The 19,354-nt window shown below is 37.7% G+C and overlaps 1 protein-coding gene and 1 long non-coding RNA gene across 8 annotated transcripts in view; one reads left to right on the top strand and one right to left on the bottom strand.

The window, feature by feature from the left end:
- LOC131425611 (uncharacterized) overlaps positions 1–7,101 on the bottom strand; it is a 129,829-nt gene extending 122,728 nt beyond the window's left edge. For 3 of the 7 annotated variants that reach the window (XR_009229005.1, XR_009229010.1, XM_058587637.1), the window contains exon 1: positions 6,934–7,101. The gene's annotated coding sequence lies outside the window, so the exon portion shown is untranslated. Of the gene's footprint in view, positions 1–6,211; positions 6,573–6,627; positions 6,649–6,685; positions 6,888–6,933 lie in introns of those variants that run through there. The other 4 variants (XR_009229009.1, XR_009229007.1, XR_009229006.1 and 1 more) reach the window with 4 other exon arrangements.
- On the top strand, positions 4,282–5,152 carry LOC131425613 (uncharacterized). Its single transcript, XR_009229011.1, has 3 exons — positions 4,282–4,326; positions 4,405–4,710; positions 4,774–5,152. It is a non-coding gene; the product is annotated as an uncharacterized LOC131425613 (long non-coding RNA).
- Positions 7,102–19,354: the final 12,253 nt, after the last annotated feature.

Below are 19,354 nucleotides of genomic sequence, written 5' to 3'. Positions count from 1 at the left end.
AAAATTATCGTCATTTCTTAGTTCGAAGCTCGCCACTTGAGCAGCGCAGCGATCGCCAAAGAGTTTTCTGGATTCATCACGCTCGTTCAATGCAGACCCTGTCAGCTTGGAGCGAAATCAATCTTCAGCTCAACAACGCCATCGCACGGCATCACATTCAACATATCATGTCAATTGTATGGGTGCGCAGCCCTGCTATTTTGGCGCGCACGAATTTGACATTTCTCTCCCCTACTTCTATGTATGAGATTCGTTGCGGACTCGCCTGAGGGCGACATGCTCGCAAAAAAGGATGTTGCCAATGATTTGCTCGGGAAATGTGAGAGCTGGATATCTTGTTAATATGATGTCTTTGTTCAATATTACTATTGAAGAATCCAACCAACTGTTCTGCGATCGCTGCGCTGTTCAAGTGGCGAGCTTTGAACTAAGCGATGGTGATATTATTCAGATTTGGCGTAAAGATAAAAAAAAATGCCGGGTTTTTATATATTTTGCTTATGAATCGAATACTAACATACAAAAACGTGTGAAAATTTGGTAAAAAAATCGATCCTTAATGATTCAGTATCCGGGGTATGTTTGATTGATATTTATGGAGGAATCGTAAGATGAAATATCAAATTCGAAGAAGTGAGGTTGGGTACTGTTTTCATATCCGGGACATTCCTTGTTTTTATGGTTGGATTTTGAGATTAATTGATGAATTATGATCAAAAGTTGTTTTACTTGTCTATTCACTCATGTTTTATCATCTAAATCTAATCTGTATGTGAATAGAAAATTTCAAATTTCATCCGAAATTTTCAATTGTATAAGAACATTTCAAATCATATTTTTGATGACAACACGTGAGTAATCATTTTTATACCCATATTTGTAAGGTTTTGCCATCTGCATTCGTTCAAACCCAAGAAAATTGGAAAATTCGTCCATATATTTTTCTAAATACATGGGATATGTCAAAAGAATCACTATAATGCTATCTCGTGGTGATCACTCTGATTGGATTCTTTAATAAAGTGTGTACAATTTCACTCACTTTCGTTGAAAGAGGAACTATTCTATTGAAGAATCCAACCAACTCTTTTGCGATCGCAGCGCTGCCCGAGTGGCGAGCTTTGAACTAAGCGATGGTGATAATTTTCAGATTTTGCTTGAAGATTCGAACAAAATGCAGGGTTTTTATTATTTTTTCTTATGAATCGAATACTAACATACAAAAACGTGTGAAAATTTGGTAAAAAAATCGATCATTAATGATTCAGTAACTTTCCGTGGTATGTTTGATTGATATTTACGAAGAAATCGCAAGATGAAATACCAAATTCGAAGAAGTGAGGTTGGGTCCTGTTTTCATATCTGGGATAATCTTTCTTTTTGGGTTGGATTTTGAGATTAATTGATAAATTATGATCAAAAGTTTTATGATCTAAATAAAATCTGTATGTGAACTGAAAATTTCAAATTTCATCCTAGATTGTCAAGAGTATAGGACAATTTGAAATCATAGGTTTGATGACAACACGTAAATAAACGTTTTTCTTACCCATATTTGTAAGGTTTTGCCATCTGCATTCTTTCAAACTCAAGTAAATTGAAAAAATCGTCAAAAATTTTTCTAAATACATGGGATATGTCAAAACAATCACCATAACGCTATCTCGTGGTGACCACGCTGAATGGATTGTTCAATAGTGAGTAAAGCTTGTTTACTCACTTTAGAGTAAATATGGTAGATGACAAATTCTGAGTAACATTTACTCAGTGCTACAAATGGGAAAATTAGCTCGAGTGAGAGAATATTACTCAATATTATTCGAATTATCCAAAGAATTCTTTACTTTAAACAAAACTTTTTTGCAACTTTTTTTCAGAATTTTCTCAAAAGTTTTTTTTACATTTTGTAGTTTTATCCATAGAAAATTGAAAATGATCTTTAAACTTTCAATAGATATACAAAAATCAGTGAACGTAAATTTTCACACGACGTTTTCAAAGCTCTGTGAGTAAAACTTGTTACTCAGTCTTCTAAAGCGATATTACTCACTTTTTGACATTTGAACTAAATCAGCAAAAGTGAGTACAAATTACTCACTTGAAAGTAACATTGAATGAGCGTGTTCAAAAGGAGACAGACCCACTTGTACTCGGCGGGCAGATTTCCCCCCAGACGTCTGGCAACAATGCAACAACCGTTTCCGGCAGAGAATTTCGCCTAGTGGTTATTAACGGTTCTTTTCTGTCGGATTCTTGCCATACAAGATTGGCAGAACGGTTTTGAATCGGTTCTACATTTTAAGCGTCTTGGTTTTATTTTTTCAATAAAAGATACATATGAAAGGCAATAAGTTATTGCCCTTCACATATACTAATCACGGAAAATTTTATTGCCAATAACATTACTTTCTCACTACCAAACATACCCATATTTCAATCTCATTTACCTCGTCTCAAGATTCGGTTTTTGTACGTACATGCGGGATTGACGAATATCAAATGAAGTCGAATAAAAAAAAGGAAAAAGAAAGAGGAGGGACATAAACAAGACACGTACGGCGAGATAATGACGCAATTTCGCCTGGACAATTTTGACAGCAGCCGGAATGCAGCCAGCCTTCTCACGGTTGCCAGAATTCCTCACAAGCGGGGAAATGGTCAATTTGAATTTGTCAGCAGAATTGACACATTGCCGCGAAACTGAATTACCGATAGTGACACCTACCAATGAAAAATGGAACCAAGAAAAGAAGCGTTCCCTCTTAGAAAAAAACGTTCAACGGTGGTCCTTCATTGGTCCAATACGTTGGATCATTGGTCCAATGAAAGCCCAATCAATCGTTCAACGGGAGGCCAACACGGGACCTTCGTTTGCCGATTTTGAAACAGACCGTTGAACCGAATGCCATTTTTTTTCGTTCAACAAACCCGGCAGACAGAGGTCCATTGTTGAAACCTTTTTTTACATGAGGAGTTGGAGTCCCGTTGTACTATTTTTACTGGACAATTTCCGAGGTGTTTTTTTCCACTTATGTTTTAAACTAACATTACTCCAACGGAACAGAGCAAATCTTCTTTCTATATGAAGGTAACACCTAATTTTCACACTATTTTTACAAGAGAAAAACAACAACAAACCGTTCGAGCAAACTGAACGAATATTTTGTGCAATATGTCGTTCAACAAGCGCTCAAAGACCAACAAAATAGAACGGCCTGCTGAGAGGGTTCTTTCAAAAATTTTCATATCGGCAGCGGTAATTTGCAACGATTTTTTCGTTTAATCAATAATACAAATAGATATCAGAAACCTGCTGCTTCTTTCACTTTTACTAAAAATTTTCAAATAAATTCGCCCGTTAATATAAGAAATCGTTAAAAAGGTGAAGTGATTAAAATTTTTCTTACCGATTTGACAGCTCTTGCTGAAAGTATCATCTCTAAACAAGCAGCTCTACATTTCGTTTTAGCATCATTCTGCCAATGAGAAATGCTTCAAAGAAGAACTCCACTTAGTGGAATTTTTAAGCGAGAACAAACGGCGGAGGCAGTTTCCAACGTCTATCTTTTGTTAGCTGTCTGTTAAAAAGCTCGGAAACCTGCAGAATATCTGCGAAAAAAATCATCAGCTCAAAGTTTTTCATATATATTTCTCGATAGGAATACAGAATGAAAATTATCACAGAATAGTGGTAAATATTACATTTTAGGTTTTCATAGTTACGTAAAGAATAATCTATCTTGATCATTTCCATTCTTTGGTTGTTAAAAATGGTTTGCACGTGCTTTATTATTAAAACGAATTATCACACAGAAACCTAACTCCACATGAACGGAACCAGTGAATTGCCAAAAAAAACATTTGGATTGGCTTTACAAAAACAAAAAACTTTATAAAACAAAAAACTAGGAAACTAGGAAACAAACCGGACTGTTAAAAGTGTCCAAATTAACTTGCACTCTAATTCACCACTACTCAGTTGTATAACTCATTTGCCGCAGTACATCGGCCTACTATTCTAGGCGCACATGTCAAATTTGATTTGATATTCATTTTGATTACCAAATGTCTTTCAAATCAGAAGCACCAAACCGACGACACGACCAGGCACTCCGAAGAAAAATCGGAATAGAAAGTGTTCGTGAGCGATTTACCGCCAGTTACCACAAATATAGCGACCCCTTGAACATGATAAAAATAATCTTCTTGTGCAACACTGTTTAAGTTGCTATGAACTAGTTACCAAGGAGCTCCATAGTAAATAAACAAACCAGAATGTCGAATAAAACCAAAACGATTTTTCCTAGTGATTTCAAACTTCTGTAGGTACGAGTATGAATATATTAGTAAATAATTATAATTGATAAATTATCAGGACATAATGCAAATTTCTGATGTTTAAAGCTTATTGTATCTTCGAGATCTCGTGAACCAAACATTCGAAAATCGCAAGAAACAAACACTCAAAAATCTTGTACCCGGTAAAACATGTCGGGAGGAGATATGGCTCTTTGAGGACTGCAATTGATCGAGAATGTGATCAGGAATTGACTGCCTATGCGAATGCGGTTCGAGCAATAGCTTTGATTGCAAATTAGACGGACTTTATAATATCTTAAGGTGCTTGGCGATATTGGTCGTCTAAAGACATATAGGTTTAGAAATGGTTTGATCTATGGTTTCCAGAAGATTTAAGAGTTTTGCGACACTGTAGGTAGTTTGAAAGTAGCCTTTTCGACCGTATTGATTATTTTTGCTTATTCTGAATTACAGAATTATCCTGCACCAGAACCAGATTCAACAGTTGATTATGTACGGTAACAGATGTATTTTGACCACTCCAATATGTTTTGGTCCGGCGTACACATTTCTAGATGTAATCAAAATTAAGTTCATCGTGTGTCCGAGTTTTGAAGATTGTTCCATACATTAATGTATTAGGTATGAACATGTGAATTTTGATTACAACCAAAAATATAAGCGATAGTTTTGTTTGATTAGAAAACTACTAATTCGTAGTTCGATGTTTTCACTTGAAGATACCCCAAAGATGCAAACACAATTCAGTATCTGTAGTTAAGTCAGGGCGCAATATAATAAGTCGATTAATGTTTTCGTCTTGTAAAATTTTTCATATTCGAACGCCTCTTTATCTTCGATTGCAAAATTCGGTATGGTGTCGGTAGATCTAATAAATTAAGCACAATTCCGCTAGCGAAGATAAATTCTACCTAATACGTGAGTAGTCAACTTTTATTTGTTCCTTATATGAATGTAAACCCATATAAAACTTCTTCAGCGAATATAACATTTTGAAAACCTGTGCAAAGAAACCGTACGATCTCCAAATGAATAGTTTTTCTCTAAATGTACGCCCCGTAGCGAAACAACTTTGGCTGATAAAAAAATTAGATTTAAATTCCTCTTTCAACTGTTGTGCAAATATTAAGGTAAATAAATGTAACTACGGTAACGGTAGATGTTATTTCCAATACAACAGTTTTTCAGGCTTAGTTGCCAGTTTCCAACATTTTTCAAGCGATTTCATTTTGACATTACGAGTTACTGAGGGGTAGTTAAAATTGTGATACAGTTTTGAATAGTGAGTGGCAGGTCGTGTCGTCGACCAAACTCTTTCGGAGATGCATCTGATTAAGAATTCATGTGGAAATCTAAGAGTTCCGAATCAAATTTCAGATGATTTAATAAAATTTAATTTTTTAACTGATTAGATTGTAGTTGCAAATTTCAAAATTATATATTGAACAACCGAGCTAAATTCTAGTTCAAACCAAACAAGTTCCTGTTACATTTCACGATATGCTATTAATTATACTGTCTCCATCAATCTTCGGTTTCCTTCACTAAAATAAATCCATCAAGTAATCAAGACAGTCTCTTGCAACTGTTTCCAGTCCAACTGATCACCTCAAACACCGAAAGCGCTCCCTACAGTTCAACATAATCTCTTCACCACTGTATCCAAATTAGTTCTTGAACTCTCCCACATCGAACGGTCTACGGTCTACTTGAGTCACATGTCCGTTCTCCAACGGAGCAGAGCAACTCGTAACCTCCTTTCGCGCTTAGTTCGCCAAAAAAAAACAACAAGTACAAAGGCAACTTAAGTTCACTACGACCTCTTGAAGTCTTCAAACGCATTCGAAGTGGTCAGAATCCTTGATCTTTCGCACAAAGCACGCATGCATACCACACCAGAGCTTCAAAATTCGACTACACTACACTACTTCCACGGCTGTTTATACGAGATAGAATTGCGCAATTTGCCCGACATGTTTTCAACCACGAAGCACGCAACTTCACGCATGTACGACAAAATTGTTCAAATTCCTCAACACTCGCTTTATCGGCGCAAAAACACGGCACCAAATTGATCGACACACACTCAACCGGTGACCTTCTTCAGGCAACTGGGGAGAAAACCGTTCCAGCCAACGAATCTACAACGAAAAAAAAAATAACCGAAAATTTTCGAATTGCCAAGTTTCACATTCACACTCTGCCGTATTCCTGATGATCAGCGCAACCCGTATCACAAGGAAAGGCTTTCTACCGATATCACCGCATCGCGCACTCTGCCACACTCTTCGTTTTGGCGTTTCGTACCGTCGATGGCCGTGATTTCACCTTGTCCCTCGGTAACGCCGATTGACCGAAAACTCACACTCTAAACAAAAAAAAAACAGTCGTCATCATCGAGGGCACCGCTCCCTATCAGCCCATCGGTTAATTGTTCGAGAAAAAAACCAGTGATTGATCTTCTTCGTTTGACGTAACGCTTGTCGAACCCCGATCGAACGGCCGATAATATTGATAATGAGAAGTACACGCACGGTGACAGCTTTTTTTTACGGTCGTCCAGGACGACCTAGAGCGGGAACAACTTCGCCGCTTGCTCTATAGGTTACCTACCCAGCGAAATTATGTTAGCCGTAAAAACGAAAGAAACGAAAGAAAGAGAGAAAAACTAATAGGCGCGCGCACTTGAATTCCTTCCCAAGTGGATCGAAACCGGAATCACCAGCGCAACCAGCTACGTGGGCACCTGTACGAGCGCGCGATTACGACAACGGACGCGAATGCGACTGAAGCTGCGGTCAAGTGACCGGTTGAGGTTCCGCGATGCGTGCCACCACAGCCACAGCCCACACCACTGGCACTCTCGGACTCGTCATTGGCGGCGCCTTCAAGAGATTGAGTTACCACTGGCTCGTTCGCATTCACACTCTCGCTCTTTCTCTCTCTCCCACTCTTTTCTGTCGTTTGTGCTTTGCTGGTGGCAGGCATTCCGAAGCACTGCGGCGACCCAGAAGCTACCAGAAGATACTATCTTCTTCAATTAAGGTTGGAGTTTCTCGGATCGCCGAACGGTTATCGGATGCGTGACGGCACCCAGACCTCGTAAGTTTTGCTCTGTAATATCGAATACATTATTGTTTTGATAAACAAGCAACTGATTAGATCGGTTACGTTACTTTGTTCCAACTGTCAATCTATCAACTGACCATTTCAGTGATCACTCTTTTTCTTGAAGCACCTGAAAACTGTCAACAGTCTCCCTCTCTTCTTTGGTTGTTCGCTTGATGTAAATTCACACGCACAATGTGATTACTTGCAGCTTTTGTGTTTGGATGAACTTCACTCAGCTCAAAAAATCATCCTCCCCTCCACCCCCAGGTTGGTTCGGACCATTATTTGCTCTTCAATCATTGCCCGTAAAACCGAGCGCCTGAGCTGATCCGATGCCGATCATTCACGTCTTTATGATCATCGACACAAAACTTTCCCTCGCACGAGCGCACCACTGCACTGTCTCACTGGTCTTGGACCTCCGATTTAACACCTATGGTGGTTAGGACTCTCCCTTCCCTTCCCGACAACCCTCTAACCCTCCTGCATCATTTCTTAACCATCGGAAAGTATCTTACGGATTAGTTTGGTTTACTATTCACGGTGACCTTGCCTTCCAACTTTCCCGGGCAGTGTTGACGTTTGTGGCATTTCCGATATGATCTTGAAGTTCAAGTAAATGATGTTAGTTAAATAAATATATTGACAATTTCTTCAAAGACGGGGTTACATCTCAGTAATTGACTCGACTGCTCTGAAATTGTGGAATCAGGAAGTGGAAATGCTATGGTTTCAATTGAAGCTATACCGGTTTCTTATATTTGAAGCTTTTAGATAAAAATTTGACATTTCAACCTATATCTTCTTTCTTTCCCACTTTAAATGAATGAAAAACATGCAAACAAAACAAATTAGACAGATGATTAAATATATTGGATCTCTATGACGGTTGTCAGAGCTTAGATGGTGACAGACACTCTTGTATCTCGTAGCAGGCCACGCTTTTCTACTAGTTGGCAGCTTGGTGCTCACCCTGGTGAATTATTTTTTAATATACACACCTAAATTGGATTACCGATCTCAGCTGATTGGTGTCTTTCCCATGAACAAAATGGTGTATTTCTCATGAACATTCCATGAGAAATCGGTGCAAGCTCCATATTGAAGTCTTTGACAATCTGTTTCCGGAACCGGAATCCAGACACCGTCAAAGTCGTAGTAAGTTTTTAAGGCCATCAATTTAGGTTTTGCACGAATATGACATAACCTCACAAAATGAACGAAATGAACTTTTTTTTGACAGTCGACGTGTATTTGTTCACAGTTTGAAAGTTCATCAAAGGTTCATCGTTTGAATGTAAAAACTGCAAGTCGCCTCACACTAAACATTGAAATTTATACAAATATCACTCCTTGATGCTGGAAACACATACAGGGCAATCTTTTTAGTTCTTTTCACTGTGGAACACGGCACTTTTTCTTCATTTTTATCTTTTTACCTTTTTTTATAAATATAAAAAATAGGTTAGAATTCGCTCAAACTTTAGAAAAAATTTCCGAGGCCCGGAGGGCCGAGTGTCATATACCAATCGATTCAGCTCGACGAACTGAGCAAATGTCCGTGTGTGTGTGTGTGTGTGTGTGTGTGTGTGTGTGTGTGTGTGTCTGTATGTGTGTTGTCAACTAAGAGGTCGAGATCTCAGAGATGGCTGAACCGATTTTGATCAGACTAGTCGCAAATGAAAGGTCTCCCCGTCACCCAGAACGCTATTGAATGGTTTTGAGATCGGATGTTAACTTTTTGAGTTATACGAAGTTTTATGTCAAAATTTTCAGCTTTCTGCCATTATCTGTCACAATTGACCTTGAAAACAGAATATGTTTTTAGACTTAGATTCCACACGGTAAAAGCTATCCAACAAGCCATAGATTGTTAAAATCCGTCTATTTTTAACTGAGATATCGATATTTTTGTGTAAGCGAATTTTCCCCTTATTCCAGTAGTAGGAATTTTTAACGCTATATGATAATGCAATACTTGAGAGCAGCGTGAAACACGATTTATAATACTGTTACATACGATTGTTTCTAAGTACCACTAAGACTGTGTACAACATCCTTTTTCATGATAGTTTGGCTCGGACCGATTTTAGTACGGTTCGTTTTTGGCAACATAATCGTTCGAATACGACCACACAAGCATTTTCTGATCTCGACGAACTGATTCGAATGGTATATTGGTGTCATGTTCTTCCAGCATTCATTACTGTCAGTAGTTTAAATCAATATAATTATGCAATTGTTTTTAACTCGAAAATGCTGCCATCTTGGCCATCATCTGATTTACATAATCAGATGATGGCCAAGATGGCAGCATTTTCGAGTTAAAAACAATTGCATAATTATATTGATTTAAACTAAATTTATTAACGAATGCTGGAAGAACATGACGCCAATATACCATTCGAATCAGTTCGTCGAGATCAGAAAATGCTTGTGTGGAAAATAATTTCACTCAATTTTCTTGGAGATGACTCAACCATTTTCTACACACTCAGTTTCATACGAGAAGTGCTTCCAAACAAAGTTCCTGAATTACGTCTGGATCTGACTTCTGGTTCCTGAGCTACAGGATGATATGTCAAACGAAATATAAAATAGTGTAACTCATTTTTCTCATAGATGGCTGAACCGATCTAAGATTCAAATGAAGGGTCTTAAGATTCTATAAAACATCTTGCTTTTTAGTCAGTCTGCACTGATTTTCGAACATTTTGAATCAAATTTAAGCTATACAATTCCTCAAGTGAATTTAACTGACTTCGGCTACCCTGTTTTTTGAATTCCGGTTCCAGTATCCAATCGTTTTCTCAAAAAATTGAATTTCACAAACAAAAATTTTAAATTAAAGGATTTCTGGTTCCATGCAAAATTAATGAATTTTATCCAATTCTGATTTCCGATTCTGGAATTACAGGGAGATGAGTTTTTAAAATTCAAGCCGATATAGAAGATGACCATAAAAAGCTTCAAAGTTGGACTGAAAACTATAGCAATTTCGTCATTTTTTTTTGCCATACGAATTGTTTTAGATTATGCTGGTTTCTGAATACCGGCTCTGGAAGTACCGTAAATAACCGTAAACTCTAAACTGAAACTTTCTTCTCTTTTTCTTTTTTAACGACTAAGTTTAGTAGTCAATATTTCTTTTTGCCTTTTTGCGATATTCTCCTAACCAGAGACCATTTTTTTGTAGAAACAGACAATGAAAATTATAGAATGATAGTACTCAAGGGAGAGCAAGGATGTGAAAATATAGAACGGAAAAGTGAGACGTGGTAGAAGGTAAAAGTTAAGTTACTAGAAGATTTCTGCTTGCTTAAATGACCCTCTGTCACGTCTCACTTTTCCGTTCTATATTTTCACATCCTTGCTCTCCCTTGAGTACTATCATTCTATAATTTTCATTGTCTGTTTCTACAAAAAAATGGTCTCTGGTTAGGAGAATATCGCAAAAAGGAAACTTTCTTCGACATCTCATGGAATGTTCAATCGATTGTCACACGTTTAGATTCAAATTTGATCCGATTTGCAGCTTCGACATTACAGGGTATTGAGTGATTAAAATCACAAATTACCGCTTAAAACGACGGTCATTAAAATAATGCCATAAGAACTTAAACACCGAAGAATATTCATGCAAAAAATTCATGCGGATTGATAAAAAAAAAAGGTATCATCTCACTGCTAGGTGGATTAAACACGTTTTTTATATGTACAAAAAATAGGTATAGAATTCGCTCAAACTTTAGAAAAAATTTCGAAGGCCCGGAGGGCCGAATGTCATACACCAATCGATTCAGCTCGACGAACTGAACAAATGTCCGTGTGTGTGTGTGTATGTGTGTGGCTGTATGTGTGTTGTCAACTAAGAGGTCGAGATCTCAGAGATGGCTGAACCGATTTTGATCAGACTAGTCGCAAATGAAAGGTCTCCCCGTCACCCAGAACGCTATTGAATGGTTTTGAGATCGGATGTTTACTTTTTGAGTTATACGAAGTTTTATGTCAAAATTTTTAGTTGTTTGACAGTATCTGTCACACTTGACCTTGAAAACAGAATAGGTTTCTATACTCAGATTCCCCACGGTAATAGGTATCCAACAAGCCACAAATTTTTAAAATCCGTCCATTTTCAACGGAGATATCGACATTTTTGTATAAGTGACTTTTCCCCCAGCAGGAGTTTTGAGCGCTGTATGACAAAGCAATTCTTGGGAGCAACATAAAACACGTTTTTTTATACTGTTACATACAATTGTTTCTAAGTACAGCATCCTTTTTCATGACAATTTGCCTCGGACCGATTTTAGCACGGTTCGTTTTTGGCAACATAATCGTTCGAATATGCACTCTAAAAAAATTGAATTTTACAGGTGACTTATTCCCTCATACGATGTAATTCATAAAGACCTAATTTGTCAAATGACGGAGAATTTTATTTGTAATGACTTAATGTTAGATGAGCTTGAATTTTACTGATTTCGACTCTAACTTGCGTTCTGCTAGCAGGTACGACTGTATGAATTTAAATGCACCTTTTACCGGCCAAGCAGATGCATGCTTCTGTGGCTCAGTCGATTATCAGACGAACTTGCGATCCAATGATTCTCGGTTCAAGTCACGACGGTTGCTCTCAATATCCTTTATTTTTTATTTCAATGAATTTCATTTCATGGAGTTTTAGACACAATATTAAATGTTCTTCCACGTAAATTTGCGTGAATTGCGACGCTCCATTTATGTGCATCTAATAAGATGTAATAATTTTCAAGTGTGTGCCTCCCGCATTTATTGCTGTAAGTAGTTTAAATCAATATAATTATGATTTAAACCACTTACAGCAATAAATGCGGAAGGCACAAAACTTCCATATACCATACGATTCAGTTCGTCGAGATCAGCAAATGCGTGCGTGACAAATAATTTCACTCAATTTTCTCGGAGATGGCTAAACCGTTTTCTACTAACTCAGATTCATATAAAAAGTAGTATACCCCCAAACAAGGTTCCTGAATTACGTTTAGATCCGACTTCTAATTGCAGAACCACAGGATGATATGTGAAACAAAATAAAATAATGCAATTCATTCTTCTCGTAGATGGCTGAACCGATCTGTGATTCAAATGAGAGGTCTTGAAATCCTATGAAACATCTTACTTTTTAGTCAGGTCCGACTTCTGGTTTAGGAGATACAGGGTGATTAGTATCAAAATGTCCATTTCACATAAATTAATCAGGTTTATCGGGTTTGCAGATTTGGATAGTCGATTACCAAATAAATTTATAGTTTAAGCGGTATTCGTTTTTGGATTCGGAATGTACCCCCAAATTTTAATTCGCACTACAATTTCTCAAAGATGTCTACACACTCCTCAGGTGAACTTAACTGATTTCGGCTACACCGATTTTAGAATTCCGGTTCCAGTATCAAATCGTTTCTCAAAGCTGAATCATTTTCTCAAAAAAGCCCAAATCGAACTTCAAAAACAAAAATTAAAATTAAAGGACTTAAGGTTCCACACAAAATTGATGAGTTTCATCCGATTCTGGAATTACAGATGATGAGTTTTTAAAATTCATACCGATATAGAAGATGTAAATTGGCGTAATAATTTATGGCCATTCGAATCATCTTGGGTTATGCTAGTTCCTGAATACCGGCTCTGGAAGCACCATAAATAATGACGAAAAACTCTAAAGTGGAACTTACTTTGACATCTCATGGAATGTTCAATCGATTGTCGCACGCTAAGATTGAAATTCGATATGTTTTGCAGTTTCGGCATTACAGGGTAATGAGTGATTAAAATCTCAATTTGCCGTTTAAAACGACGATAATTAAAACAATGTCATGAGAACTAAAACACCCAAGAATATCCATGCAAAAAACACATGCGGAGTGATAAAAAAAAGGTATCATCTCACTGCTAGGTGGATTAATCACGTTTTCGATTTTTAATTTGCAGTCGTAAAACAAAACAAGCACACAGCAACTGTCAAAAATGAATTTGATTTATCATGTCACACTTTCCGTATAATGGCTCTGATTTTCCTAAACCGCAGCACCGTTTTGTACTAAAATCACACACTAGTAGCAGACATTCGTAAATGTACTGCAGTTTGGATTTCTTAAAAAAAAAATGTGCTCATGTGTGCTCGGTGCCGAAAATTTTTAAAACCAAGCTTAGATGTCGTTTTTTGTTTAGCGTGTACGAAATCGAACAAAGCACGCTGTGTGCATTCAGCGCCAGCCTGTGATTTCGGAACACGGAAGTTGAATCAGGGTAAAATTTCACATCAGTCCATGAGACAATAAGGCCGTTAGTTTACATCAAAGTTTGTGAAAATCGCTTTAGCGTCATCATCTATTTGATCTTGGCAGCAAAAGAGACAAAAACAAAATCTCAAATCCACGTCTGACGGCAAAGCAGAAAGTGAAAACATAGACTTTTCATGCGGTGTGTATTCTTTTTTCTGTTGGATGCGTTTCCATAGAAATAGGACTATAATTGAATGCTCTGCCGGCCAAGTACAGCGAAGCATGCTTGGTTCTTCTATTAGGCTGTATCTTCGTGTGTTTTCATATGCAGGGTAGTTTAATTGGCAAAACAATTTCCCCGGTTAGGGGCTAGCTACAGGTTCGAGTCTCGTATCTGCGGTAACATTTTTTCAATCTGTTATCCCCGTTAGACACTGATCAAATTTATATATTCAATTATATTAAATTTGTATTTCAAATTTAACAAAACATTAGCACTAAAAAGAGCAAAATTGAAAAAAAGAATAAGAGACCATTGACAATTCAGTTCATTTTTACTCACTCAATTCCAACAGATTTCTGAACCTATCGGTTGGAGACGAAAACCATTCAGAATCTGATAATGTGGGCGAATGGGTGTAAAACTTTCTTTGGGAAGTCAGTCTGGATTCCCAATCACTGTGAATCCCAGTGCATTAAGTGGCCACTGAGAAAATGGCTAGGTTTTGCTGAGCGTTGATCTTTGTTTAACGGCATACTGAACGAAATATTTGTTCAGTTTATTGAAACGGTTTGTCGTTGTTTTATTTACCTTATGATCAAAAAAGAACCGGAATTTTCATTTTAAAATTCCCGCGCTTGTCCAATCGGTAAACTTTTATTCTCTCAACGTTGGTAACACTTTTATACACATTCTGTCAAATTTTGACGCATATCGTACGATTAGTTTTTGTTTGGCGTCTATACAAAGAAGTTGGAAAATTTTCGTGTGGCGATTTTTATAATGGATGAAAATTTAGAACAACGGCTCGCCTTCGAAACGCCATTCGGTCGATTGTTCAACTTTTCAACTTCTTTGTATAGACGCCTAACAAAAACTAATCGTACGATATGCGTCAAAATTTGACAGATTGTGTATAAAATTGTTGCCAACGTTGAGAGAATAAAAGTCTACCGATTGGACAAGCGCGGGAATTTTAAAATGAAAATTCCGGTTCTTTTTTTATCATAAGGTACTTATTTTTATGAATATTTTGCTTTTTTTTTTAAGTTGTCTAACAGGAGACCCTGTCAGCTTGGTGCGAAAACAATCTTCAGTTCAGCAACGCCATCGCACGGCATCACATTCAACACATCATGTCAAATGTATGGGCGCAAAGTGCTGCTATTTTCGCGCGCACGAATTTGACATTTTTCTCAATTACTTGTATGTACAATATTCGATACGGGCTCGCCTGAGGGAGCCATACTCGCAAAAAAGAATGTTGCTAATGATTTGTTTGGGAAATGTGAGAGCTGAATATCTTGCTAATATGATGTCTTTGCTAACAGAAAATGAGAACCTCTCTTTGATTACTATCTAAGACAAGACCTGACAACTGGTTTCTTATTCTTCCTTCTGAATTATCCTTCTCGTCATTTTCGCCCTGTGGAATAAATACCAACGTATCGGCTACAGTGTAACCATATTTACAGACTTTTTAATAACTTTATGCTAAGAAAAAAATATTTATTTAATTTAGATTTTTAGACTCGATTTTTGATTTGAAATAAACATGAAAAATGTTTTGGTGAATGCATTTTTTTTTATATCAGGTGTACAACTTTGCTTCCGCCGTTTTCCGATAGGTGGCTGTACCGGCTGAGGCTGGTCAAAATACATAGATGATAATGCCTTTAAAGTGAGTGTGTACAGTGCCCAACGAATTGTCATCGCCGTTTCAGTGACAGTTGTTCTTGCTTTCGTATTATTCACGCTCGAAAATGTGTGTTTGTGTGCCCAATTCTCGCCATTTGCGGGAAGTTTTACTTTTCTGTTACAATTCGAAAAAAATGCAGCTGAAGCGTATCGAATGCTCTCAGAAACTTTCGGTGATGCTGCTCTGAATAAAAGAACGTGTCGGAAGTGGTTTCAACGTTTTAAAAATGGTGATTTCGATGTCGAAGACAAACATGGTGGTGGAAGAGAAAAAACCTTCAAAGATGAACAACTAGAAGTATTGCTTGATGAAAATTCGTGCCAAATCTAAGAAGAGCTTGCCAAATCGTTGGGAGTGAGTCAGTAAGCCATTTCAAAACGTCTCAAGGCCCTGGGTATGATTCAGAAAGAAGGAAACTGGGTGCCGTACGAGTTGAAACCGAGGGACATCGAGCGCCGTCTATTTGTATTGGAGCAACTGCTTCAAAGACAAAATCGTAAGGGGTTTTTACATCGAATCGTAACCGGTGATGAAAAGTGGGTTCGATACGATAATCCTAAACGCAGAAAATCATGGGGAAAGCCCGGGCATGCTACTTCGTCGAAGGCAAAACCGAATATTCACGGCACTAAGGTGTTGATTTGTATTTTGGTGGGATCAGCTCGGTGTGATTTACTACGAGCTCTTAAAACCGGGTGAATCCATCACAGAAGATGATACGCCTTAGTCGCGCGCTAAAAGAAAAGCGGACACAATATCAAGATCGACATGACAAAGTCATCCTTCAACACGACAATGCTCGGCCTCACGTCGCAAAAGTGGTCAAAAAGTACCTATAAACGCTGAAATGGGAGGTCTTACCCCACCCGCCGTATTCCCCAGATGTCGCCCCTTCTGACTTCCACCTATTCCGTTCGATGGCACACGGCCTGGCAGATCAACATTTTCAATCCTTCGAAGAGTTGGAAAAATGGATTGCTTCATGGATAGCGTCAAAAAAGGACTCCTTTTTTCGAGCCGGGATTCGAAAATTGCCGGAAAGATGGGAGAAAGTTGTCGCTAGCAACGGACAATACTTTGAATAATACATCTGTAACCCAATTTTTTGCAATGAAGCTTTTAACTTTGGAAAAAAACGGCGGAAGCAAAGTTGTACACCTGATATATTAACGCTTGAAAACAATTAATTGGGCTTCGATGACAAAACACGAAATATCTCATGTTGAACGCAAAATCGAATCCATTGGTGACGAATTATCGGATCTTTTGGAAATCGGAAAAATTCAAGTTTGAATAGAAATGCTTAGTGCAACCATAGTGTGGAACACAACAGTTCATTCTTCTCGTAAAACTAAACATACTTTCATGTTTACACAAATTTAACATATCTTTTTTGGTTACATTTTAATTCACTAAAAAGAAAAACTGCTTGATGCTGATTTTAATTACACAGTGCTGCCACTAGAAATTTTTTTTTTATAAAAATTTAATACAAATGAGATTGAAAAAAGTGAAACATTCTCTGAAAATTTTCATTTTCATTGGTGAGCTAAAATTATACATTTTAATAAACTTGTTTTCTGATTTTCTTTACACTTGGCATCATTGCTTGCGTACCCTGCAAAAGCTTTTTCTTTTCATAATATGCGGGTAGCAACATCAAAATCAAAATTGGAACAAAAGCAGCCCCCCAGTTGTCAGGTCTTGTCTTAGATTACTATCTTCTTTAATTATTACGGAGCCAATATGAATCGAAAGTTTGTGGTTTTAACTTGAAAGTTATGCGAATAGTAAGGGAGGGAAAAAAGTAAACAAATAAGAACTGTCATTTGCAGTTAGGCCCTTTTTGTCGTGGGACTATCGATTTGTTGAATATTCAGGTGTTGTTAACAGAGACGTCAAATTGCTCAATAGTAAAATTCGATTTTCTAGAAGATGAACGAATAGCAAAATTTGGAGCTATTCAAAGTTTTTGCATGATTATTTCTAAATAATTCTTAATCTCTCCCAATCTACATTTTGCAGCTTCGGCTAACTTCGGTAGTTTAGCTAATTTATTAATTCGTAATTTTCATATTCATAAATTATATTTGTTTTCTTTTTCTATCGGTTTTGTGTTTTAACGCCGTTTCTCCTATACTTGACTGGTTCCGTTGACCGTAAATGTGTTGTGCCACAAACAAAGGAGCAGAAACAATCGTAACTCATCGGAAGATTTACAATAGATATTTATACAGCGGCGAGCTGTCACTCTGCGGTCTGATTACATAATTCTTTAATAGCTCCTCACATCACACCGAAGAAGAAAAAAAAAACTTAAACTAACAATTGAGCACGAATTTGGCCGTTGAATCGAATTTTCGTTGAAGCTTCGATCAGTGACACCCCCGCGCACTCGTTACGTGTTCGATGTTCGCATAAAACATTCAATGGATGCACATTTTTGCAACGCCACAAGCTTGTCATTTTTTCGGGTTGAACTAGGTTGACTTTCGAAAAGCATTGACCACGGCAATCAACCTGTTGGGTGGGCACCGGGCACAGACAAATGAGAGATGGGACTTTCCTTTTTTTGTAGTTTCTGATAACGTCACAAGTGGCGCTACGAGCGTCTTCAACGAAGACGAAACATCAATAAAAGAATTCAAACGGCCTGCTAGAAAGTTTGTTCGAAATGGCACATCCATTTGTCTGTGTCCAAATTGAACGGACTGTGGCATCTGTGAAGAAATTCGGTCCGAATACGAACAAAACGAGCAATAATAAATAAACGATTGAGCGAGCCTAAATGGTTAACTACGGTGCAATGACTGACGAGATCCGATGGCTATCACTTTCACTGATTGTCTTTAAACTGAAATTAAATGGAAACGGATTGAATTTGGCACTCGTGGCAGAGGAGCAATTAGGAGACAGCGGTTCCGTTCCCAGATACGATATATACTGGGTCCTCAGAGGGACAACTAGGATTAACCGATGTCGATTCAAAGTTTTAACCGATGTCGGTAAAATGTTTGTAACTGTGGTAATAAACGGAAATTGGCTGATCAATGAATGCTTTTTTTCCATTACTGGAGCTGATCAAACTCTGGTAGGTTATTATGAGAATAATTTCGTAAAATCCGGCAATCGCTGACAGCCGACACGAGCAGGCACTTTCGTTTTCAATTAATTTTTGCCGAACGAAATGAACTGAAAGTTGCTGAAGCGGTAACAAACAAAAAGAAAAAAATAGAAATAAAACAAGTAGGAAAATTCCAGCAAACAAGGTGTGAAACACAGAATAGGTTTGAACGTCCTGTCGGCTGAATCACTGTGCGAAGCTTCGATCAACTGTCCGTCAGTGGATCGTAAGTCGATCGTGGTCTCGAAGCACCAGCCGCGTAACATACTAAGTGATGCTTTACAAGGGCAACATTTTTCTTCATTTTTTTTGGTTTTGGTTTGTTTCGGCCAGTCGACCTATCGAGCCTCGTTACGACCGTGTAACAACAAACAACGATCGAGACTTCCTGCTGGCTAGACATTTCCGATCGCATTTCACGGGTATAAATATATTTATTAACAACTAATTCGAAGGAAAGTTTGTACCGAAATTGTTGCATTAAATTACCGATTAAACGAGATTACCAGCCGCGAGTCGGTTTCTGACCAGGAAATGTTCCCACAACTGTCTCGACCTTTCGCGTATATAGTTTAGTAGTTTTTCCGCAAGCCAAAATCCGAGCACGCGAGGAATTA

This window comes from Malaya genurostris, chromosome 1, assembly GCF_030247185.1.
Source record: "Malaya genurostris strain Urasoe2022 chromosome 1, Malgen_1.1, whole genome shotgun sequence".
In the NCBI taxonomy this organism is placed as follows: Eukaryota; Metazoa; Arthropoda; class Insecta; order Diptera; family Culicidae; genus Malaya; species Malaya genurostris.
This window is presented reverse-complemented; position numbering and strand designations above follow the sequence as displayed.